This window comes from Colias croceus, chromosome Z, assembly GCF_905220415.1.
Source record: "Colias croceus chromosome Z, ilColCroc2.1".
Lineage (NCBI taxonomy): Eukaryota > Metazoa > Arthropoda > Insecta > Lepidoptera > Pieridae > Colias > Colias croceus.
In genome coordinates, this window is record NC_059568.1 from 13611001 (window position 1) to 13638065 (window position 27065).

Consider the following 27065-nt stretch of genomic DNA (forward strand, 5'->3'; position numbering starts at 1 on the left):
TTTTTAAGCATCAGAATAGCTTGAAATTAATAGCTCCTTGATTACCAATTCGCCGTTATTTTGTTTGTAGTTTTTTTTATTAGATAGATAGAGCCCGTAGAGCAATCCAGGTCAAAGTGTATTAAGATAGCGCCCTAGTCTAAACCGAGCTAAGCATCCAGACTCTTATCTCGCATTAGAAGATCCGGCGCGGGCGATCTTTAAGCGCGCAAGCTGCATCTTACCCAGTGCGGTCCGGCAATAGCGCGCATGTGCCAAGAAATTTTATGTAACCACCGCCGTGCCGAATTGGAGTGCGTTCCATGGACGTCCGTTAGGAAACTTTACTCATTCATCTTTCCCTAAAAGCGGGGAGAGGGGTGCCGCTGCGCTACTCCGTGTTATGTAAGCCTGGAGGGCGCCGCTAACTCTTATCCGAGCCGCCCTGGTGAACGGACCTGTCGGTTCCGAACCCTCGCGCACACAACCTCGAGTATTCGAAGCGTGTTTAAAAATACGCGCGGTCGTGTTGTGAACGTTTTCGCAATTTTTCCGTATTTCCCGCGAACTCGTGCACCTGCGGAAGCGGTAAGATAATTTTTTTTAATTGTTACATAATTTTTTTTTGTTAATTGCTGCTGTGCGAGGTGAATTATTTATATTTTTATATGTATTTTGTTTTAGTGTTTTAAAAATTTTCTACTGATGTTTCATGTTTTAAAATATTGCGCAATGTAAAAGATATGTTTAAAAAAATATTAAATATAGTTAATATTTAATTAAATACCATTATTCTCCTAAAACGCGATAAATTACACAAAAGGTAATTAAAACGAAAAATAAAAATAATGTTTCTTACAAAAAAAAGTTGGTTTTGATGCTTAGTAATTGCTAAGTATGAAAGCCGCCGCGGCCTATTACGTTATTATGTACAATTTGGGGACAAACTGAACGCAATTTTACAGATCACAGGTGCCGTAAGAAGGGAAAGATTGTGAAAGTCGACGTTAAGAAGCCGGCGGTAATAGGCTTTGCTTTTAATATTGTACCACTTACGCATAAAGCGATGAACTGCTTAAAAACTCTCATAGAGAATATTCAAGCTTCAGGAAATCGGGGAAGCAAAGAAATACATACCTACATTTAACGACAATTATGAAAAAAAAATACAATTCAATTATCTTCAGCTAAGGTGTTCACTGTTATAACAATTTTAAATAATTCGGCTACAATTAATAAAAAAGAAAAACGAAACTCAACATAAAATCAAGCGTATACTTTGTAATTCATTCCTGCGAACGGAAAACTCGTCTAATGGAGTCACATTTCCTGAATTTTAGGTTAATTACGTGCGTGCGTTCCTGCTACGCGGAAAAGAAACTTGGAAAAAATATAACTTTTATGTCAACGAAATAATTTATAGTTGAACGCTTGAAAATTTGATAATTATCTTAATTACTGCTCATATTAAGATCTACCATCTATTATTTTTTAATAAGAAATTGCACAATTTAAATGGTCAAAACTAAATACTGCAGTCGTTGAATAACCTATCATATCCTAGGTACTAATATTATAAATGCGAAAGTATGTGAGGATGTGTGTGTGTTTGTAACTCTTTCACGCAAATACTGCTGAACCGATTACAATGAAATTTAGCACACATATAGAGGGTAACTTGGATTAATCCATAGGATAGGTTTTATCTCGGAAATCCCACGGGAACGGGAACTATGCGGGTTTTCCTTTGAAAACGCGGATGAAGCGGCGGGCGGAAATCTAGTTCTTAATAAATACGCGGATAAACACTGTCAATGTTTCAAACTAGTTTCGCTTACAAAAATAGTGTTTTTGAATAACTAATCGTATAAAGTTTGAAAATCCGTTCGGAAAGGTGCGTTTGACAAAAATATTTAAGGAAAATGTGGCGCGGAAAAAATATTTCGTTTGGAAACGACCTGCGTTTTCCTTCCATTTGTCATAATATTTATGAAATGGATATTAGAAGATAATCGCTTTATTCTTTATTTTTACAATAATGTTTTCCTCTTTAACACGTTAGCTGCGAAACAGGGCTTGAAACACCCTGTCCGTGTCTCGTCGTTATAGCGGTAGGAAAAAACGTAAACTTCTCTGTCGTGCGGGAGGCATAACTTCCATCTGGTTCAGTGTAGGAAAGTGATATCTATATATCTGAGATGTGCTATTGATTCCTAGTTCAATGGTATACCGACCTTAATACCGGGTTTCTTAGACCTCGTGCCGCACTGAACAAATAAAAATTCTAACACAGTGCGGAACGAGGTTGTGAACACCTCGTACCACCGCGCACCTCGTACCGCACCCTAAGCTAGCTCACGCGGTTAGTGTTGTGCAACGCATTCGAGACTATTTGTGGAACAACTTATTGAAGCTTTTACAAAGAATGACTTGAATGTAGATACAGGTAATTTACAAACATCCTAACTACTCGTTATAATAAATATCGTTAATAGAAACGTGAATGTGACATGTTGAGTAACTTTCTTCAAATAGGTTGATAATAATGATTACTATTAGTGTGTTTGTTCATTGAATCAACTAGCGGCAAATCCAAAACACCCGGCAATCGGTGTATGGCTCATCAAAATTTAACTCTTGCCCAAGTCAACAAGCCAACAAACAAGGCACATCATCTCTTAAAGGGATCAAAGAAGAGAAGACGTGTAGGATGTTACTAAAAACTCCGCACCTTCTTAACAAGTCGTGAGGCTGACAAAAAAGTAAAGAAAATTCTCACAGAATGCACTGGTTGCAAACAATATTACCTATTGTTTGGCCTGTTTTAATGAAAAACATCCATAAGTTTGATAAATAAATACAATTAAATAAAATCGATATTTCTTTTCCCATCACTAAATTATATGAAAAACTGCTATTGTTCAGTGCGGTATGGGGTACATCAGACCCCACATTTTATTTTACCCCTAGAATCTAAACTAACTAATCTAACCACGGGCGACGGTAGACTTAGGTTAATGAACTCATTGTTAATAATAATCACGACAAAAGCCGCACACTTTGTCTTATTTGGCGCCAAAAAAACGATTTTGGTCTCCTACGGGCGGTGGGGTTTAATATGCCTCGTGCCGCCACAATCTCTGGTATAGGACAAGGTTTAAAACGACCCGTAACGCAGTAATGGAAAGTACAGATATTTCTGTGCCGCAGTGAACGTGTTAAGAAATATATATTTTCCATAGTCTTTGATTTTATGAGAAAAAGAAAAGTTTTACTTTTAGTTTAACAAATTCAAAGTATTTATTTTACTAAACGTAGAGTGGTGACAACAAATTGTGAAATAAATTTTTGGTATATTATATTATGAAAATAATCTCAATACAAAAGAGATGAAAAATATATTGTAAAAACAAATAAAGTATAATTATGGTATCACGCTTCTGCTTAAATCTTGAATGCAAATGAGATCTCGTGTAATTCAAGAAAAGGCTTTAATTAAAACAGAAGGAAGCCAAGAAAACTTGAAAAATACTTCTACATTTTATCTAAAATACATAAAGAATACTTCTTTATTCACTCCTTTATTTTATAAAACCCGCGGCCTGTTGAAAACAAGTTTAATTAAAAATTGCTCCAGGTTAAGATTGAGGATTTGTAGTTTATGAAAGAAATATAAATTATAATATTATGATGCTTATTTTATGTTATTAATTTATATCTTATTTTCTGCCTTACATTATTAAATCTTTTCTACATTTAATATACAAAAGATACCTCACCAAATTATACAAATAGTACACTCGTACATATAACAAAATTTAATATACTGAAAATTATTTTCTATTCTATATTATAGATACTATTTCAAGTAAAAAATTATTCATTTTAATAGGGATTAGTCCGAGAATTACAGTCCGACAATTTCGTAGGCCGTAGCCCGTAGCACTTCGTAGCGCTACACCGAGCATTGGTTTCATTTTTATTCGTATTTTCCGCAAAGATTATTTGTGATTAATGTTTTGAAAGGAAATAAAGTCTATTTAGTTTGAAGAGGACAATAAATTAACAATATGTCGGAAAAAAAGGAAATTTTGTTTTTTTCCTTACAATTGTGAATCGTGTAATATATTTCATGGATTTGTTTCTTGGTGCCGAATAAAAGGAAGCTTATGAAATATTTGAAATCATAATTTATCTAGCTAAAATTTAAGCTGTTCAATTCTGCTGTTTTTATGTGAAAGCGCGATTAAGTACAAATGTTTATCAATGAATATAACTTTATCATAGGGTACTTTTAGTCACGGCATGGTCACGGCATTACCACTATTTGGTACCATCTGAAGTAACTTCGATATTGTACTATTTGCAAATTGCAATTGAAACTATTATTTATTCAATAATTTAGAGTTTTAAGATTTAAAGTTATAAATTGAAATCAATTACTTATTTTCTAAACATATTACAATTATAAGAAAAGAAAAGTAAAGAAAAGAAAAGAAAAAACATTTATTTCAAGGACATAATAAAACAAAGTCTTAAAAACATGATAAACAAAACAATAAAAAAGTTAAATAATAAAGAGAAAAAATAAAAAATAAAACGAAATTTGCACGGTAGGATGTCCTCGAAAAAGGGTGACCAACTCAGCTAAATACTGTACGACAGAAATGCACGCACAGCGCTGGTTTTCAGTGGCCCCTAGTTCAATAGCATATTTGAGTTTTGAAACAGAATTGTATAGATCAAAAGGTATAGTGGTATAGATACAACTTGAATAAGTATAGGTCGTATAGGCCTTGTTTATGCACTCAGCTAAGTTGATTCGAGATCTTCCGCCCGTCGGATATTCTGCCCACTGCGACATTGAATCGGTTCACGCTTTCACGAACATAGTATAGCTTAACCGTGAATATATCTTTAAAACAGAGATCTTGTGTCTTTGTTAATGAATTTAAGATTTTATTTGATTACGGTAGTAAGCTATGTACGGTTATAACTTATAAGCTTGAACGATTTTCACATTTCCACAACGATTGAATAATTTAAAGGACCTTATACTATTTTATTCTTTCATATCTTTTGAATAAAATATCCCAGTAAAAAAATACATTTAAGGGTCCTGAAAACTCGATTATACATATTTAAAATATTTACATATTTTTTAAAACCATCGTATAGTTTTGAAGTTCAATAGATATAGATAAAATACGATTTTCCATGAAACTAGCGGTCCGCCCCAGCTTCCAGCCCGTGGTACCTACATATGAAAAATAGATGTTGGCCGATTCTCAGACTTACCCGATATGCACAGAAAATTTCATGAAAATCGGTCCAGCCGTTTCGGAGGAGTATGGCAACGAAAACTGTGACACGAGAATTTTATATAAATTAAATGATAAATATGATTTGTTATGCATAGCTATTGTGATTGCACTTTAATTATAATGAATTTATATCAGTATTTTGTTTATACATACATTCCGGGAATGTTGATGTTGGTCAAACATATTTGTTTTACAGCCTTTTGTGTTATAACGTATAGATTTCAATGAATTATGTTTCATATTTATTTAATTAGTGGGCTGTGGCAACCTACATTAATCCTCTTGAAATCCATACTTTAATATTATCTATAAATGCGAAAGTAACTCTGTCTGTCTGTCTGTTACTCAATCACGCCTTAACTACTGAACTGAAGGTATAGAGATGTTTTGATACCCGAGAAAGGACATAGGCTACTTTTTACCCCGGGACATAGGATAGGTTTTTTTCCGGAAATCCCACGGGAACGGGAATTATGCAGGTCTTTCTTTGACTGCGCGGGCGATGCCGCGGGTGGAAAGCTAGTAACTTATAAGTTTTAAAATATTATATTGATAGAGTTGTCTTTTATATTTTTGTTGTTTATTATAAGGTTCTTGATTTGTGTACTACAAATAAAACAAAAATGGACCAGTGAAATACATAATATGAAATGGATTTTATTTAAACCCTACGTGACACAGGGATTCTCAGCCTCTCATAATATATTATGTTAAATATCTTTTCAAAGAGACAATATACGTCACTCATTGTATGTATCACTTGGAGACAATTGCTTGTATTTAATAACGTTTTACATTATATTTGTGTGACACGCCCCAAAGCCGATACGTGGGTATTGATGTGTATATTCAATAATATGTTTATCACACGTTTAGTGACACCCTGTTTATTTTGTTTCGGAGAGCCCTTGGTGAGCCTCAGCACCCCACGCTTGTCAGTGACTTGTCGGAAATTCTATTGGTTTATTTATTGTGAAAGGATACACAAATTACTATAGACATGAATAAATTTATGACATGAATATTCAAGTATGTTGGGACTGATGCTAACCTATTTATTATTCATATTTCTTATATAACCACGGTCACCAAGTTTTTATAACCTCTTATTACAGTTAACATTAAAAATATTAGTATAGAACTTCAAAGGTTGCATAATATGTATGAAACTTGAATAGGTACATCAAGGGTACATCATAAAAAAGAAAAACTTTTGAATACATTTTCTTTCTAATGTCTTTGAAAGGCATTAAAGTGTTGACTCTTAAAAGTTTTCTTTCAAATTGATGACGTCAAGACTTGTTCTACAATCTATAGGTATCATTACTAAGCAAGTTACTAAGTAATCATTGAGAAAGAGACTTTAAGTTACTAGAAAATTTCCGATTAATCAAGATTCCTTTTGATTAATCTGAAATTACCAAATGGTCGAAAAAAGGGTCTTACGAGACATTTTCATTTCTTTTTTTAGAATGATTGAACAAATATCATAATATGGATTAAAAAGTAGTACTAAACATTCAGAATTCACAGAAATAATATTATATAAGCTACATTCTAAAGCTGCTTTATCAAATTTCCTACGTCGTCGTTTCACTAAGTTTTTTTTCTGTCCCAAATCTCTCATAAAGTATCAATTCTCACAGATGTGCGATGTCTTGCAGGTCACGAAGTAAATTCAGTCCGATTGCTTGCATTTCGACCTTTCTACATTGCCCTTTTCATTATACCCGGCCCCAGTAAAACAATATCGCCTTCGCTTTTGTAATTTATTGAATTTTTTACTATTTCTCGAAAGGCAAGATTTTTATTATACCGATATCCGTTCTTTTGTTTGTGTTGTTTATTTCAAGTCTTGTCACCTACAGTTGTTTTGTTGAAGTAAAACTTCTTTATTGAGGTTGGAAAAAAATTTTGTGTAACATTTTTTCGTTACGCGTGACATTTTTCCGTTACGCGCCATCTTTTTCTTATGCCCACCACGCGTGATTCGACGTATTTCTGTAAAGTTGCATATAGTAAATTATTTTTTGAATATTAAGGTCATAAAGAACTTTCACTTCTTACGTGTGTACACTAGTACCTACACGCACATATTTTTTTCTTTCGTATGTTTTTTTTCATCTTGTCCTAAATTGAGTAAAGTGACAAATTAAAATAAATCAGAAGTTTAAATATATCGTATTCAATAAATAAACAATTCTTTAATTATGTTTTTACATATCAAATAATCATTTTATTATACTTTATTATTTCATGGGGATGAATATCTTACATTTCAGATTCACATTTATTTCAACGACAAAGACATTGAAAGATTAAAAGATTCATTTTCCTTATTTAACTTCTAAACGCATTCGATCATTCCCTTAAAAATATTATTTAATATTATCTGCGAAAATTACCGCCTTTTATTTGCAAGACACAAAATGACCAAAAAACCCAGAATTAATTTGTCAATCTATGCTAATACTATAAAGCTGAAAAGTTTGTTTGTTTGAACGCGCTAAATTCAGGAACTTTGGTCCGATTTCAAAAATTCTTTCAATTATTTCAAATTTAATATTAACTACTTAATTACAAAATTAGATAGCCCATTTATCGAGGAGGAAGCTATATATCATCACGCTAAGACCAACAGGAGCGAAACAATGCGGATGAAACTGCGGAGCACAGCTAGTACAATATAATTATAGCCACAACATAATGAGAATTGACATTTGCGATAATTTACGACAACTGTTGGTTTTCAGGAATTTATATTTTCATCGTATAACTTTAATTATACAGTAGAAGTAACATGGATAACGGCGATGTAATTACTGAGTTTATATGCGATATGGTAAGTTGTATAAAGGGTGAGAAATTATTTGATTTTGGTTAAAGTTACGTGGTAATTATTTAGTAGGTAATCTGTGGTATACAACGGCAAATAATAATTTTAATGGATTTTAAAATCAACGTGTACTTCTGTTGCGTATTTTGCTTAATAAAAACGACAGACGTTCAATGAGCTATTTCTGTTTAATCTTATAATTATTCTAATATTAAAATGAATGTTGAAACTTCAGTGAACTCGAAACAATCTCGACTTGGAAATATGTTTTGAGATAAACTGTCAACATTATTTACGCCAATTTAAGTTGGGTATTTACTTTTTAACCATTTTTAAAATATTGCATAGGATAAACTTACATAGAAATAGGTATAAATCCATGATAGTAGGATGGAAATAGATGCAATGTTACATCCTTTGAATAATGCGCTTACAGCGGGAAAAACGCTATTCATAATTTCAAGTTCGTCTATAAATACTATTATATGGGTATACATATTTTGTTGAGATTGAAAAATAACTAATTGATCAATAAATATAAGTATGTTAATAATTTTACGTTATTTATATTAATTTAATGATTTATTTTTGAACTTAGAGCTTACATTTTGTGTTTAAATACAAATGTGATGAATTCTTTTGTAAGAGCGAAGTCATAAATATCTCTTTTCATAAACATTAGGTTACATACCAAGTTACATACATTATAATGTATGCAATATTAATTAAAAAAAATTGAAAGTCAAGCGGCCCGTCTCAAGATTTAAAGGGCCACTTGAATCTGATACACTCTCATATGTATATTCTGTTAATAAATTTAAAATTAACAAACTCCAGGCCTTCATAAAATTCGGTAGAAATTGACCTTTACCTATGAGAAAAAATTATTTCGTAGGTCGATCATTTTGATGACTTATACACATCTAGAAAATATTCTATAGTAGTTGAGAATGAAGATGAATGCTAAGATTAATTTGAATACAAAAAAAAACATCACAAGCGTAAAGAAAGCAAATAACGTTTTATAATACTACAAATAAAAATTGCTTGCAATTAATAATATCGCTTGCTACGCGGCGTAGATCTATCGTAGCAAGTTAGCCGCTGATTAATTTTTAGAAAGTCGTTTTCTACTTATACATAGCAGTTGTATTATTCAAAGTAACCGATTTCTAAGACTTTCCATACTTTAGGCGATTCACCGTTTTAGAATTAGAGTTTTAAAGTGTTGTAGAGATTGTTACCAGCTTGCTATTACTCGATCGATTCTCTCCTGTCGTTTTTACGGAATACCTCTTAAGTTAACAGTAACAAAGATTGATCGCATCAATTTTAGCCGTTCTTTTTAGGGGTCAGCTTATATCCGCCTTGATTTAAGGTCGCCGACTTCGCGCTTATTTGAGAAGGGTCTTAAAGAGTCTCTATCGATTGCGTAAAGCCGTTTTCTAAGCTTATTGAGTTTTTATTCCTTTTGTATTTCGATCTGTCTGGCGGGTTAGTGTGTGTTTCATTTTTTTTAATATTTAACAGCTGGTTTTTTTAATCATGTTAATAAGAATCAGTGAATAATACTATCTTGAAATTTCATAATGTTAATTTTTTAAATTAAGCGTTCAGTATATCGATAAAAATAAATCTGTATCTATTTTCTTAATAAATAAGAAGATAAATAAATAGAAATTGATAACAATCGTGAAATAAATGTCAATTGTGAAATTATCACTTCTTTTTTATCGTACTCGTTACTGTACTGTACTTAACTATACTGTATAGCTATATGTTATAATATAGAGGTACTTCTCTTTATAAAAACGTGATAGAAATTAGTATTTAAACAATTTGTACTCGTAACCGTACTGTACTTAACTATACTGCATAGCTATATGTTGTATACTTCTCTTTAAAAATACGTGATAGAAATTTTTATTTAAACAATTTATCTTACTCGTTATTCGACTGTTGTTAACTATACTGTGTAGCTAATAATATATAGTGAGCAAATAGCATTCATAGAGTGCTACTTTGTATTTGATCTATTCCGACGAACACGTTCGCTATTCAATAGAGATAATCATGTTAATTTCAGATATGTGAGATATCTCACGTCGATAATTCTGTAAACGTATTAAACAATTGGTTCGTAATTAATTAGAATGCTTAATACGTAATTCTATCCTACTAATATTACAAATGCGAAAGTTTGTGAGGATGGATGTGTATGTGTGTGTTTGTTACTCTTTCACGCAAATACTACTGAAGTGATTATAATGAAATTTAGCACACATATAGAGGGTGACTTGTATTAACACATAAAATATGTTTTATAATGGAAATCCACGAGAACGGGAACTATGCAGGTTTCTCTTTGAAAACGCGGGCGAAGCCGCGGGCGGAAAGCTAGTTACGCAATAAAATGCGTGGGAAGCTGTCAATTGCATTTCAAGAGATTTGGCACAATGATAAAATTGGGAATTGGAATTGATTTTTGAGAAAGTAAAATTGCAATAATAAAAACATACGAGTACATTCTCTATTATTATGTATGTATTTCAAACTTGTCCGTAATCCTTAAATTTCTCGAGCGCGCTCCATATTCTTAGAGGAATCATTTTTTACTAAATCTATGAAAATGTTTAATTGTTTTATAGTTGGATGAAAATTGAATAAATAAATCGGAACAACCTTCAAGGTAAGAAAGCGACAGGTAAATAAGATAATTTAATTTGTTCGTTATTTATCACCGTTTCAGATGCCCAATGAAAATGGTATTCTGAACAAAGAAATAAGTGGAGATTTCAAGACACAATAAATTTTTATTTTCAATTTATGGATTTGAATGAACTGTTAATTATATCTAAACATATTTTAATAATATTGAACGAAAAACTTAAACTGCGAAGAAACAACGTTACCTATCTTTAAAATGTCCTGCAACTTTTCATGAATATTATGAAAAATATTTGACTAGTGATTAGGGAATATTAAAGTGTAATTTATTTAGATTACTTTTGACTCTGAGACTTTGTAGTAATTTTTATTTAATGGCAGATATAAAATATATCCAAACGACACGTCATGTTCGCTTCGCTTCGCTTTCACCGAAAACACTCATAATAATTTCAGTTTTCTATTTCTTATTTAAAGTTCACAAATAAACTCAATTTCATGCATTATTACAGAACAGTATTTTACTGAAAGAATTGGCATTTAAAGTCCATAAATAAACTGAATTTTTATGCTTTATCATGAGAAAATCAGAAAATATTGTCAGTTTATATTCGAGCAATTTCTTTAAAGCAACCTTGGTATGATGTAGCGTAGATGTAGCTATAGGAAGCTCGCCTAACTTGATAATTTTATTTATACGTTCTTCGCAGTTCATTTACTTCAATTGTACTGTATTGAATTCGTCTTGATGGCAACGATGTAATTGTAAATTTTGAGATTTCTACGTAATCATATGCCGCAATTCTTGAGGTTTCGCATTTAGCTGATATTTAGGTTTATTTATACTTTGTTTTATTTGACATCCGATTCAATCGATTGTTCTTGTTGTAGATAATATTTATTAAAACAATAATTATTTTTTAACAATTAACTAGAACGCTTTCAAATTTGTCATAACTATAAACTAGATGACTTTTAAATGGGACTGACCGAAAGGCAACAGCTTTCAATATAAAAGAACTAGCTGTGCCGCGCGGTTTCACCCGCATTGCTCCGGTCGGGTTAGTCTTAGCGTGATGATTGTCTATAGCCTTCCTAGATAAATGGGCTATCTAACACCGAAAATTTTTTTTTCATATTGGACCAGTAGTTCTTGTGATTAGCGCGTTCAAACAAGCAAACTCTTCAGCTTTATAATATTAGTATAGACTTATAGACTATAAAAATCGGTTCACTCAGTGGAAAGTACTGAGATCAAAAACCCAAAGAAGTACAGGCGAATTGAAAATACAAATGCTTTTTACTATTTTTGTCTCTAAGATTTTTGTATTACTGCGAGAATTAAACAAAATTGATGAATGCTTGGCTGATGGAAGCATAATTACTCAAATGTTGTGCTCTACACTTTTCGCCTTTGTCTATAGTACATATTTTTTTATTTCAGAAACAATAGAATATAGACGACTGCAATTTATAGTCTGCTCATTTAAACTGTATGCTTTATGTAATTTATTTCACTAAGCAGTTTTTTATCACTTTTTCATTAACTAGTTACCGATGCTTTTCATTTAAGTTGCTTACTTAATTTTATGTTATTAAATGGAACTGTAATTAATTTAACATAGTAAATTGCTTGCTAATTATACTTATTAACTTGGATTTGCTTGCTTTTATGAAAAAAAAAATGTGTGCGTGTACTAGTGTACACGTAAGTGAAACTTCTTTATGACCTTTTTTCAAAAAATAATTTACTATATACAACTTTGCAGAAATACGTCGAATCACGCGTGGTAGGGATAAGAAAAAGGTGGCGCGTAACGGAAAAATGTTACACTTAATTTTTTTCCAACCCCGATAAAGAAGTTTCACTTCAATAATTATTATTTTAGTTTTTTCTGTCTTAAACTAATTTTGTAATCATGCATTTTGCAATACATTAGACTGACTAGTGACTGCATATTTTCTACTAGCTGTGCTCCGAGGTTTTACCCGCAGTGCTCCGCTCCTGTCGGTCTGAGAGAGATGATATATAGCCTGAAGCCTTCCTCGATAAATGGGCTATATAACACCGAAAGAATTTTTCAAATCGGACCAGTAGTTCCCGAGATTAGCGCGTTAAACAAACAAACAATCTCTTCAGCTTTTTAATATTACTATAGATTATATTTTATAGTGGATAGACAGATGAATATTATCGGTCTTTTATTAATAAATAAAAATATTACAACGTTCCTTCAATCCAATCATGACGAATAACTAAAAATAATTTATGTGATCCGGATGTCAATTATTTGTCTTGTGGCGTTGGCTATTGTTTTCTTTGATCTCGCGAAATTATCTAAAGTAATTTAATCAATACGAAGAAAATATTTGTTTGTATCCAAAAATTATTATCTATTATTATAATATAAAACATAATTTTCTTTCATGTAAATGTAATTGATTTGTGAAATGACTGAAATTGTGTGTATTTTTATAGACAAGTATCTAACATGATACTTAATTATGAAAATATTATGACATAGACTAGCTTTAATACATTTTTAATTATGCAAATATTACCACAATCAAACCGACGAAGTCTCAACAAAATGAGAAAACTCAGATAGGGCGCGTAAGCTCGATCAGGCTTTTCCTAAAAGAAAATCGACGTAAAATCTGCCCCACACCAAAAGGGCATGGGATTTCCCCAAGGCTTACGCAGAAGTCGCAGCCGTGGCTACAGATAAAGCCTTCGTTCGGAAATTTCTGTCTCGTCTTTATACGCTTTTATTAACTTCATCTATATGTACGTTTGTATGTAAACGTCTCGTCTAGATTCGATTTTGACCCACATTAAACGAACAGATTTAAGTTTAATACACTTATTAAGGATCGGTGACAATACATTTTTTTTATTAATTTATTCTCATCACATAATTCGGTAGAGTTATCTCATAAATTAAGAAAAACAAATGAATCACATTAAAATTAAAATAAAGGCTTTAACATTAATTATGATATTAATTAATAAAATTTACAGCGTGTTCTAAGATTTTCACTATTATACTATTTTATTACATTATTTGTCACATAGTCTGAAGACGTTACGTGTTGTGACGTAATGCAAGGAAGCTCCCATTGGCAGTACGCCAATAACCCAGGCAGAGGTTCCCTCCCTAACAACTATCTATAGGTATATAACTTATTTAAATACACAGCCTTTAACAAGCTTTAACATATTTTTGTTTGTGACCCAATAACAATAGAAGACGAAAGTATTAAGTTCTTGGTCATATATAACCGTAATAAGGTCGATTATTCTAATAAAACAGCGTAATAAGTTATGAACAATATTTTGTAGTTACGTATTATTTGCAACAAGCTTTGAGTTTTTTACAGTAAAAGGACAACTTTAATATAACAGGAACAATGCAGAGCGTGTAATATAATGAAAGGTATAAAAAAGTTATGTGAACTAAATTATTAATATTAATTGTACATTATAACCATGTACTAATTAGTACTGCTCTTGTGTACATTTTTAGTAAGGAAAAACAAGTAGTTATATGTGTAGGTACATATGATTTAGTTAAATGCTTATTTATAAGGTATATAATTAAGCATTTATCGAATTCTACAATGGCTAACCAATGATGCTCTGTGTTACATTTGTTAATATAATTTGTGTCAAAATCATGTCATCCTGATACTAAAATTATGAAATACATTTTGGTGATTGGCAAAAAGTTAACCTTAATAAAATATTATATCGACATTTCAAATGAAAATACTTTCAATCCGCAGACCCTAACGAAATCAGCGAAACTCATAATTTATTCTTCTTCTAAAAGTAGCTACGATAGGTACCTACAAAAATGGCGAAATATTTTTTGCATATTTAGCATTTTCGTGATTCGACTCAATATGTTTGCTAAAGAGGTAGACGGTTGGATGTTTTGTTACGTAAGGAGATAAAAACACATTATCCTGCCGGGACTGGAGGCAAACATTCGAGATATAGGTTAATACTCGTAGATCGATAGGGGAACGCAAACAAAACAAGTGGTTAACGAAAATACGTCATTGGTCATTGATTTATTGGCACGTAGGACTAGCTTCGTGCTCTGGTTTATAGATGGGGTATGGGGACGCTAGCACAATGTCACACTTCAAATATATTAACTATACAAAATCATCTAGAAATTTCTGAAATAACTATGGCACGATATTAGTGGATAGGCAGAAATTAAAATATGGTTTGATTTCGTCATACTTCGTGATTGGACAATAATTAGAGCCAGAGCTTAATAGCTATAATTCGGTTTCTTTCTATAAAGAATACTCTTTAGCATATGATATTTACAGAGCATATCTTCACGTATACATATATACTTAGGTATAATAAACCCCTATTAATATAACACAAAGTACCTAATCGTGTTTACATGAAATTTATACCGCTATTACTGTGATATACTGTGAAATTAAACCACCATATTCAGAGCATAAGTGCATATGAATTACTATTCCCAAAGTACAATTTCGCATCTCAGGAGAAGCGTCCGCAAGTTTGTACAGTATATATTCATTACGCTAAAAGTTTCACCGTGTTTTGAAACATAACAATGTAATGATGAGGCCCTAGCGGCCTACCTTTGGACTCATTCTAATTACCTTTACAAATATCGTTTTAGATTCTCGTTACAAGTATTTGTACTCTACATTATTGGTTTTGTATTGGGTCAGTTATTAAACCAGGTATTGATAACGCGTGTAATAACATAGTCCCTAAAGACAGAAATACTCTAGGATCATTAAACATTGTTTAATATCGACAATGGTTTAATACTGAGGCAGCTGTGTAAATAGAATGTTCAAGGCATCACTACGATCAAGCAAAAGACGTCGGTTATATTTCCCCATAATCATCAAATACTATACCGAAATGCATGAAAAAACAACAAATAAATGAATAACATTAAAAGCAGTTTATAACATAATAAAGAAGCCCACATAAAATGATAATGTCTATCAGATTCAAATGCGCTAATAATGTAAAATCAATGGCTTTGTTGGCCTCTTAAAGCGTATTGGACTGTAAGAATCGACCTTCGTGTCCCGTTAGCTACTGTTGGTTTAGGCCTACCGCATCTAATCGTGCCCGAGTATTTATATATCATTCGACATTTGCTTTCCAAACGTGAAGAGCTTAGGTAAATATCAGGTGTCGTATTACTTCTTCAAGTTATAGATTACCTATACAAGTGTAAGTATAACGTAAAACATAAACAAATAATATCAGAATGGATTATACCAGTGTAAGTAATGGATAAATTAAAGACATCAGATTAAAAACATCGTAAATATATCATTGTATACTTTTGCTACTAGAAATATTGTTAAAGTCTCGGTTAGAAAAACAAGAGGTTAATCACCCAGTGAAGTTAACGAACTTGCCCGCAAAAACTAAAGTACAGACGCCTTCACTTTTAATTACTTACTACTAAAACTGTCTTGTTATTTAGATTTCTATGACTAAAACCTTAGCTAATATGAAGAAAATCCTTCATATTATGTTGTAAAGATCAGAGAGTAATTAATATTTGAAAATAGTTTGGAAAATCCAAAAGTGCACGCCTCATAATCTCATCCTTTACAATAAAATTGATTATTTATAAAGAGTACACTATAAATATAAAAAAGAAATAAAATAAAACAATTGGAAAAGTAAAGAAAGCGGTACCGTAATAATTGAGCTATTTTTCTTGTGGCCCCACCTAGATGTGAAACTGCGCAGGTTTAAGGGACTGACTACCAACTTATTTTTTTAAACCTTGGCTTATAGTATAAAGAATCGAGTTTATAATGGTGAATTTTGAGTACACTATAAATATAAAAAAATAAAAAAATAAAATAAAGAATATAACTATATAGATATACTAAAATTATTGAGAACAGTCGATATTTTTTTTTGTTTATTTAATAACAATTAAACCACATTGAATCAGACCCTGAAAAATGAAAGGGTTCTATTCCTGAGCATACTCAAGCGTATGAGAAAAAAAAAGACTCGATTAGTAAAGTATTTCGGTCGCTATCGTGTTAACAAGAAAATCCTCCGCACATACAGACACACGGACGTCCAAGACAGAACTTTTTTAAACTGTTTTTTAACTAGTTTAAATAACAAAAATGACATCAAAAATATCATGAATGTTAAAAATAGTGTTTTTTCTTAATATGTGTGTGTATGTATTATCTTACAAGTGCAATGTATGATACATAAAGACATTTTAAGTTTGAAAAATCAGATGTTTTGCGCGAAGTGACAGTAGTACCCACCTCAACGCTTCGCTTATGAGGCGTGCAATAACGAAATCTCATATGAAGTTGTATTACATTATTCCTCGAAGTTGTCAATTTTGCAAATCCCTTCTTAGCGTGACTTTTGACTTACAATATATTATTTAACTTACTTTAACGTTTCATGTCTAAAGGATCAGCTGTTTTCATCAGAATTTTAGTCAAGATATGAGATATTTTTCACTCTATTTACGAACGAATTATTTATGCAAAAAATATAGGTTTATCTTCTTTTTACCATGATGATTGCTACAATGCCTGTTAATATATTGTATTGTCCTTATCTATATATAAAATAATCTTATCTTGAACGAAAAGTCTAAAACTCTTACAAAACGTCTTAAAGAAAGCGATGAATAAGAATAAGTGGCACAAATAAAAAAATCACGCAGACACCTAGCTGACGTATCATTACTGAAGATAACACATAATTTAGGTAAAGTTCACTGAAAAATTATGCATGAAGGCTCTAGAGGCGTCACAACGTAGGGTTTAGGTATGAGGGCCATCAATCAAGTTCTCGGTGCGTCTAACTTCATTATATTCTGCCTATTGTAAAAGTTCTTTTATTCTTCTATCGCGATGCCGCGTGGAACACTTGAATGGAGAGACGATTGATGTTTTCCACTCCTCTCCGTGATTTGAAATTTAATACTTATTGGCTAAAGGGCGAGACTGCTGTTGATTGGGGTTTAATCTTGGTTATTCAGCAAATTCGTCATCATACAATATAAATAGTAGAATTCTTTTAACTATATCTGAATACCTGTAGGTGTCTTGTGTATAATTAACATTATAATGAATAATAAATAAAATAAATCTTTATTTCACCTTTAGGATATACAATATTGATTATGTGGCTCTGGATCTCTTGCTGGGCATAGCCTGTGTTAATAAAGCAAGTCCCTTCCCTTAATACATCGTGGTCTTGATAAAGGAATAATACGCTATTACAATGTTTATAATTATTAAAATTATGTAGAGCTACTAAGTAGAGCTTTATCAGGTTGAGGTTTGTAAATTGTAAAAACTTCACTGACGTCGCTAATGTATTAAAGTTACGTGAGTAACATAACGTTAAATAAGAACGACATAAAATACACATGTCTAAACTTCCAAGGTTTATTCAGAGCTCCATATTCATAATTAAAAGCATAATCATTAGTTTTATCTAGAATCTAGAAATGAAAAGCCCCTCGTGATGGGCAAAAGAAGAACCAGACACGGTCTAATAAGACTTTAATCAAAAACCACGTGTCCACAAACAGCACCCTATAAGTCGTATGTATTATGAGCCGCATTGTATTTGAAACAAAGGTTTTTCGCAAAGCGGTCCCAACTATTCGTTAGAATTTTTTAAAACCGGGAAAAACGTTTTATAATTTATTCTTAACAGACTTCAAAGCTCTCGCACCGCTGCGTTTGTATATGGTTTTCACTGGATGTTCATGGAATTCGAGGCATTTGATCGATTCGTGTTATTTGTATGATAGAATAGCTTTTGACGGCTTTCGACGCTTTCAGAAAATGTTGGTATGTTTTGCTTTAGTAATCTGTGTTTGATTTCTCATTGTTGATTTCATAAATGTCGCATGTTTATTTATGATAGTAAGCTGATATTTTACGACGAGGGACGGAATAAATGTAACCAACAGGAATTTATATCGCAGTGCTTTAATTTAGTTACTCTCATGATACGTAGAAAGTACTCGCTTTATCTCTAGACCACTATATTCAGAATTGGACTTAAATTTCCCCATGGAGAAGAAAACTAAACTCTGTTCCAGTAACTAGAGAACGCGTAAAATAAACAAATGAGTGAATTGTGAGTAAAAAAATAGAACTACTCTAAACTAAAAAATTATAAGTTAATTCCAACTGCTTACTGTTTAAATAAATAAAATCTATACGGACATTATGAATATTGCCTGAAATGTTTGATATACTTTACCAAAAATTGTCGATGAATTAAAGTTCCTTCTCTGACTAAAAATAATATTCAATAATACGCTGTTACACTGGCAGTATCTACCATAGGAAATATTATTCCTTAATAGTTAAATAAGGCTATGAATTATTATGCGACACAGTTATACTTGACGTAATACTTTCGGGTAAGCGGCTTCTTGTTGTAATGAAATATATCAATTGTCCTACAAGGAGTCATAACTGTACATTTTAAGTATAAAAGTGAGCCACATTTTTATTCCGAAAGGGGCAATTTTATATCTTGAGGTCACGTCCGTAGCTGCGCCTGAAATGATACTTCGTTGGCAGTATAAGGAAACGAAACAATGTTTTTGTGTTATCTATTTAACGGACATTTTATAGGTTAAGGGAGAAGGTTTGATAATGTTTAGAGAGGATAAACACCAGAATGTAATTGGGTGCTTTATTTTGCGTTGTTTGGTGTTATGTTTTATGAATGTTATGCTGAAAAAATGCGTCTATTGTAATGATTTTTTGAAGTGAAACTTCTTTATCGGGGTTGGACAAAATTTTAGTGTAACACTTTTTCGTTACGCGTGACATTTTTCAGTTACGCGCCATCTTTTTCTTATCCCTACCACGCATGATTCGACGTACCTATTTCTGTAAAGTTGCATGAAGAAAATTATTTTTTGAAAAATAAGCTCATAAAGAAGTTTCACTTCTTACGTGTGTACACTAGTACACGCACACATTTTTTTTATAAGATTATCAAGACTTTAAATTCATGAATGACTGGTCGTAATATCTGCCTTCAAAAGCTCAACTAAGAGAATTAGCTTTAAACTCTTGTATTATTTGAATACCAAAAGACTTACTTTTAACAATTAACATTCCAACATGCATTTAAATCAGAAAAGGGTTGGAGTTCATTTGTAGTTTAGCATTTTAGTTTGTGTTTACAGTTTGTGTTCTTTAGCAAAATAAGCAAAGAGGGAGGGCCAAGAGGTCTTACAGAGTTGCATACAAATCACCACATTACATTCAGAGGTTGTACCCCTCTCAATTAGGGGAATTTTGGGGTGTCTATATATTAAGCCTCCCACGGTTCAACTTTGGCTTAATCTCTTAAATCTTGCACGAGTTTAAACGTTTTTTGAATTGCGTTTCGCGTACGTGATTTAAAGTTTTTTAGGTGTTAAATTTATTAGTTTTTAAGATCAAATAGTTGAAAGTATTAACATAAACTAATTTTGTTGGCTGGAAAGAATTTTAAGTACCTATATGTTCCGACAAAAAGTTAATGTTTTTATTTATCAATTTAAACAGTAGTTTTATTTCAAAAATTATATCAATAAAAAGGTATAAAAATGGGTAAGCAATAGTGTAGGTTTAAACCCGTTTAAAACCGATTAAATCCGTTTATTTGATTACAAAATAAATTGCGTATTGGGTACGAATTTTAAATGATTTTATTCGGTTCTCTGCTGTCTATGGGCTGTCTAGTGAATGACAATCAAATCGTAGAATTGAATTTGTAATCCGATTTACTGTGTATGATGCTTGCATGCAAGTTGGGTAATGGTCTTCTCTTACTTAAGAGTTCTAAATCTGTACAGCTATTTAGTTATTGTCATACAAACACCCCAAAATATTAAGTATATTTGTATATTGAAGTACAATTTAACACTTTTTTTTGTTATTCTATGCTGGAAAAATAGCTCTTACATTTATATCAAACGAGCGAAAGCTCATTCTAACCCCACCATGTCAAATTCTTTTATAGTCCTTTCCACCTAAGATGATTTCTGTGACACATCGATTTTTGACACGTGTAGAGATGTCTTTACTGAAATCATATCAATTGATTCCGATAATCGATAATATTTTATATGGAAAGGAAATCGATTTGAATAAAGTACCAAAATTAGTTTTTTCGGCATTTCGCCAACAATTAACTAAGGAAACTTAGCAAACAACAGCAACAAAAAGTCAACAATAACAATTACTAGCATTAACAGAATACCACGTAAGGTATCAATATAAAAATGCAACTTGTATACAAGGCTGACGCACTCGTACAGACGATTGACTCGATTGACAAACGATCACAAGATGGGCGCCGATTATATGATTTTCCAACTCTATGATTTTTCAACGATCCATTTCATGTACCCGAATTGCGTAGATATTATATTTTTGTGTTCTTTTATTTTATTTTTCATTATATTAAACTAAACAATACTGTTTTTGATTTATAAGCTTAAGATGTTTCATTTTTTAATTTTTTGTATTAATGCCGCCATTAATTAAAAATATTATGCACTAAAATTATTTTGGGGTTTTAAACATAAAATACGTAATTCGGAACACGATGAAGTGTCACAGGAATCATCATAGCTGAAAAGGACTATAGTGTAGATAAACAGGCGTAGAGCATTCTTTCGTTGTTCTTAGTGCATTATAAAATATTTAGGCAATGTTTTAATATTAATTTTCGATTACACTAAAAGATCACGAAATAATTCATTTGATGTAAATATAGGTATCGTTACACAAAAACATCTAATAATTAATCAGCATTGCTCGAATTTATAACGATTTACCGTACCTAATATACCTATAAAAACTTATCATCCATTTAATAAAAGATGTTTTCTACAAACAACAATCTTCCCAAACGACCTCAATAACCATCTTTTACGATACATAGAAAAATTGATAAATATAGTTTAGGATCGGCATAATACTACAATAACTTATCATATTTGCATAATAGAAAGGTTTGAATTCAATTCAATGGATTAGGCTTGACTCCGTAACAAATCTATACTAATATAATAAAGCTGAAGAGTTTGTTTGTTTGAACGCGCTAATCCCAGGAACTACTGGACTGATATAAAAAATTCTTTCGTTGTTAGATAGCCCATTCATCGAGGAAAGCTATAGGCTATATATCATCACGCTAAGACCAACAGGAGCGGAGCCACGTGGGTGAAACCGCGGAGCGCAGCTAGTATAATATATTTTTTCACAACTTATATGCTTATAAAAAAAAATGTTAGGTAATGGGTTCTCTTTATACTATGGTAATGGTAAACTGGTTGTAAACTTTTATTTTCAGTTAGACGGACCATAAAATAGGGATATTATTTAGTTTTCTTCATCGCGTGCTATAAGAATACGGATTGAAAAACTTTATTGATTAGACAGTAATACAATCACAATGTCATATGAGTATTTTTTCTTGTTAATAACAAACAAAATACGCGGTAGAAAAAGTTCAGGAATATTATTAAATCTAATCTAATATTATATATTATAAAGGCGAAAGTTTGTATGGATGTATGGATGTTTGTAACTCTTTCACGTAAAAACTACTGAACCGATCACAATGAAATTTAGCACACATATAGAGGGTAACTTGGATTAACACATAGGATAGTTTTTATCCCGAAAATCCACGGGAACGGAAATTTCTAATCGTCAAATCATATCATCATTATCAGTCATGGCACATCATTGAGCCTGGTCATTCGCTCGTTGTCGCCAGTTTTGCCCAGCAACCCTGCGGATGTCGCACCTTGTAGCAGGGCGTCCTACACTACTTATTGTCAAATGAAATACCCAAATAACAGCGTAGTACTTATCGTATAATGATTCATCAGATTCCGTTCAGCCGTGCGCGTCGAAACTGGCAAGAAACCTACAAATATAATAAATGCGAAAGTTTATGAGGGTGGATATTGGATGGATGCATGTTTGTAAATCTTTCATGAAAAACTACTTGACGGTTTTGGGTGAAAATTTACACTCATATAGGTTACATTTACTTTACAGTCATAATAAAACACAAGTTCTAGAAATACTTGTTTTCGCTCGTGTGAAACCGCGCGGCACAGCTGTAGTCTGGTTGTTTGTTTAGCAGTCGTCATGACGTAATTTTATTGTTTGAAAATTCTAAAGCTCGTATTCGAAGAGAGGATTTTTTCTCATTATAATCACGATTAATTATGGAACTTTCTAAGGGTGCTTAATTGTTGTTGTGCAATTTAAACGTGATTAAAATTTAATAAGACGTCAAATTAGAAGTCGATATTTACTAGGTACGGATCTAGCTAAAAACAATAAAACAACAGCGCTCATTATAACAAATTTATTAAATACTAGCAAACCGGACAAACGCCGTTTCGCCACCAGCCTTTTTTTTGTTATAAACCTCACGGAGCCTGAGACCTTTCCAATAAATGCAAAACCGTGGAAATAGGTTGGTGCATTCTGGAGTTATAGCGTCAGGAAGGAAAACCCGACTTATTTTTATATAGTAGATTAAAAATATAAAATATTGAAACAAGGCCTTTACCTAATGAGTAGCTTTAGATTTTAAGCTAGCTCCTAGTTATGATCTGTGGCTAGTGTAGCTTCTCCACCAGGCTTTGTCCGGAACTTGATAATGAATTAAAAGCGTCTTACACTTTATTTCCTGTGATATCTACAGAGTGTTTGAGTACCAAAAATACTTTAATATGTACATACATAGTACTAAATTCAGTGGTATATTATAGTCATAGTCTTATGTGTAAGATTAAGCAACAAGGTGCAGGCTCCTTGATAGGAAATTCTGTTATAGCCTCAGGGATCTAAATTCTGTTTGCTCTAGGCTTATACAGGTGTATACAGAATAGAATTTACAATAGGCTCAATTACGATATTGGAGTTACGTATTCCGTGTTAATTGATTTTCAAACCACGTTGTATCACTATTGTATTCACATACAATCCTATTATCCAATTGACGTGTATATTGTCATATGGGTTATTATTTAAAACTTTTATAAAGCAGAGTTTAATTCGAAATTTACTAGAATATTAATTAATATTATGTAATAATTGATGTAACATTTAACTCTTCTAAACTTTTGGATAGAATCTTTAATCAACCACTTTCTTACTAGATATTTCTTTCATTAGCTCTATTCTTCAGTTAAACAGCCTTATACTGAAGTTTCATGTAGAAATGAATCAATAAATTGGATACTTAACGAGGAACTATCAAAAAGTTACACCAAAAACAGAATGAATTAGAATCAAACAAATCCCCAATTAATTATTTCCATTAAACAGAAAACTTTAATGATACCAAGATTGTGTTCTGCCCTTAAAAGCCAACTATTTAATCTATTAGCATTTTAAGATCAAGAAGTTATAAATTACTTTCCCCTTTTATTATCTTAAACGCTTAACAGCGATATAACTTATCTTGAAGAGCTTATGATAAGGATCTGAGTTTTAAGCACGTTTAAAATCGACATTGATATAATCCAAGTTTAAATATTGGAAATAAAACCATGAAAACTTCATTCATCCGATAAAGAGCTTCGATAATATAGATATATAGTCTTGCATAGAGAATTATATAGAGAAACATATTTTTTTTACGAGCAATTTATTATTTTATTTTTAAACTTAAAAAATCACAAAAAATTCATTGGGCTACGCAGAATTAGAACTGGTGTAACTTTCAGCAAAGAATATGGAATAATATTTCAAATCTTAATATATATAAATCTCGTGTCACAATGTTTGTCCTCAATGGACTCCTAAACCACTTAACCGATTATAATAAAATTCGCACACCATGTGCAATTCAGTCCAACTTGAGAGATAGGATAGTTTAAATCTCAAATCGTTTTAGAAAAAGCGGGCGAAGCCGCGGGCGGAAAGCTAGTAGAAACATAAGAAACAATCGTGATGAGAATATGAAAGAAAGAATAGGGGAATCGCCACTCAAATCGTTACATTGTCAACAAATGTTAAGGTGGCTTATACACGAACCACGAATTTATTTCTTAACTTTACTGACTAATGTTGCACGATAAATAATACACGACAAAAAAATTGTATATATACATATAGTGTATACAATAGCGTATATACCAACGTAAAACAATCATTTTAAATTGCCGTGTCTTGGATCAAGAAAAATTTATGTTCAGGGCCACAGCACTGACAAGTAGTAATGAACTTCCTGAGGCACGCAAACATTAGAGCGAGATAGATACAGAGAAGTCGCCCGCAAATGTTTGGAAAGTGATGTAACTTGGTACATTTTTTACGTGGCCAAGTCGGCATGTTTTTCTGCTGAAGAATCGCCCGGTTTGATAGTTTCATGCTGAGATTGCGTTCGACGCGCCCACTGGATTGGAATTGAATCACCCTATTTATCCTTTCCGATCTGTATCACTTGATTCGATTATCATTCCTCTATTTACTGCGTTCTTGTACAAAACACTTCCATCGCTCATTAGTGCTTTTATTTATTGTTCTTTTACTGCGCTCTTCCCATTTGGCTCCGTTTTTATTTGGTAAATTATGCTTCGTTCGAATGGTGAAAACACTTGGGAATCGAATGCGTCATTTATTATTGTGGTGATTAATATGCTTAATTACAATTATGCAGAATAAAGTTTTCGATTATCTTAAAGCTAAAAACCATAGACGCAATATTAATAGACACCTACACCTACTTTAACGACACGTAGCAAGTAGTCTACAGTTAATTAACAAAGTATTATAAATTACTAACTTTCCGCCGCTTTAACGTTTTCAAAGAAAAACCCGCATAGTTCCCGTTCCCGAAGGATTTCCGGGATAAAACCTATCCTATCTCTCAAGTTGGATCGAACTGCACATGGTGTGCGAATTTTGTTATAATCGGTTAAGTGGTTTAGGAGTCCATTGAGGACAAACATTGTGACACGAGATTTATATATATTAAGATTTTGACAAGATACGCGCAACATGTGCTCGTTTTCTATAATGAATTAATTTTATATACTAGCTTTTCATACCTCGATGAAATCTAGAATTTGATCATAATCTCTTTCCATAGCCATCTCGTCATTAACACTACTTATACACTCAAAAAACTCTCAAAAATGACGTTACCAGTAAATCTGCGGCAACCTTCAAGCTACCCGTCTGCTCATTTACCTTCCTCTATCATAAAAAGATAATGTTTAAGATAATATTCATTTAGATACTCGCTCGAATTATTCCCGCGTAGACCCTTAATTATGCATTTAATAAAATCTTTACCCTCAAAGTAATTTATGGGAGGTTCTAGCAACGATATGTATTCAGAAGATAATTTGCAATCTTAAGTGATTAGCGGAACGGCGTAATGAGTCTAGATTCTAGATATTTCATGAGATAATTGGTTTAATTGTACGTCTGATAGCACAGAAGTTAGTTGATGAAGTTTGGAATGAATACTCTACGTGTTAATTGCTTATTTATAGAAAAGGGCGACATCTAACCTGGAGACGACATAACATACTGTTTTTATGAGTACCCATCTCTTATTATTAAGAATATTTTCGGAGGGCTAAGATTCTTAGTTATGATAGACTCTCCAGAATAGGACAAAGACAAAAGGCACACAACAAAAATACAAGGACGAAACACAATAGACGAGATGAAAAGAAAGTTACTTACAATATTTAATACTTTATGTAACAAATACGCTTTGATTTATAGTTTCTCTATTTGGTTATTACAGACAACAAACAGTTCTTGATCTAGTTATGAAATATCAAATGAAAATTATAGGTGTTATGGACGAATAATGTATCAGAAAGTTTAGATTTGTACGCTACCAAATTGCAGAGAGTGTCTTTCTTAAGTCTTATTGATCAAGAATGTTCCATGAGTTTTTCAATTCCTGTTAAATTATTACCAACTTTCCAATAGTGCGCTTTTTCTGTGGTCTGCTTAAAGCCACATATTTGTCACTGTCAATCGACAAGGTCAAGACCAACGTCACGGTACGCCACCACACTCTATTATGAAACAGTATTGTATGAGGAAGGGGTCTAACGACTCATTGCGAGTTGGCTATACATCATTTTGAATCGGGAATGAGATGCGTTTTATAACTCTACTAGCTTACCGCAAGCGGCTTCGCCCGCTTTGTCTAAAACCTA

General features: G+C 32.2%; 1 protein-coding gene across 2 annotated transcripts in view; it reads left to right on the forward strand.

Moving 5' to 3' along the window:
- The first annotated feature begins 375 nt into the window (after positions 1-375).
- Positions 376-27065, forward strand: part of LOC123705458 (frequenin-1) — a 178815-nt gene continuing 152125 nt past the window's right edge. For both annotated transcript variants that reach the window (XM_045654236.1, XM_045654237.1), the window contains exon 1: positions 376-567. The gene's annotated coding sequence lies outside the window, so the exon portion shown is untranslated. The remainder of the gene's footprint in view (positions 568-27065) is intronic.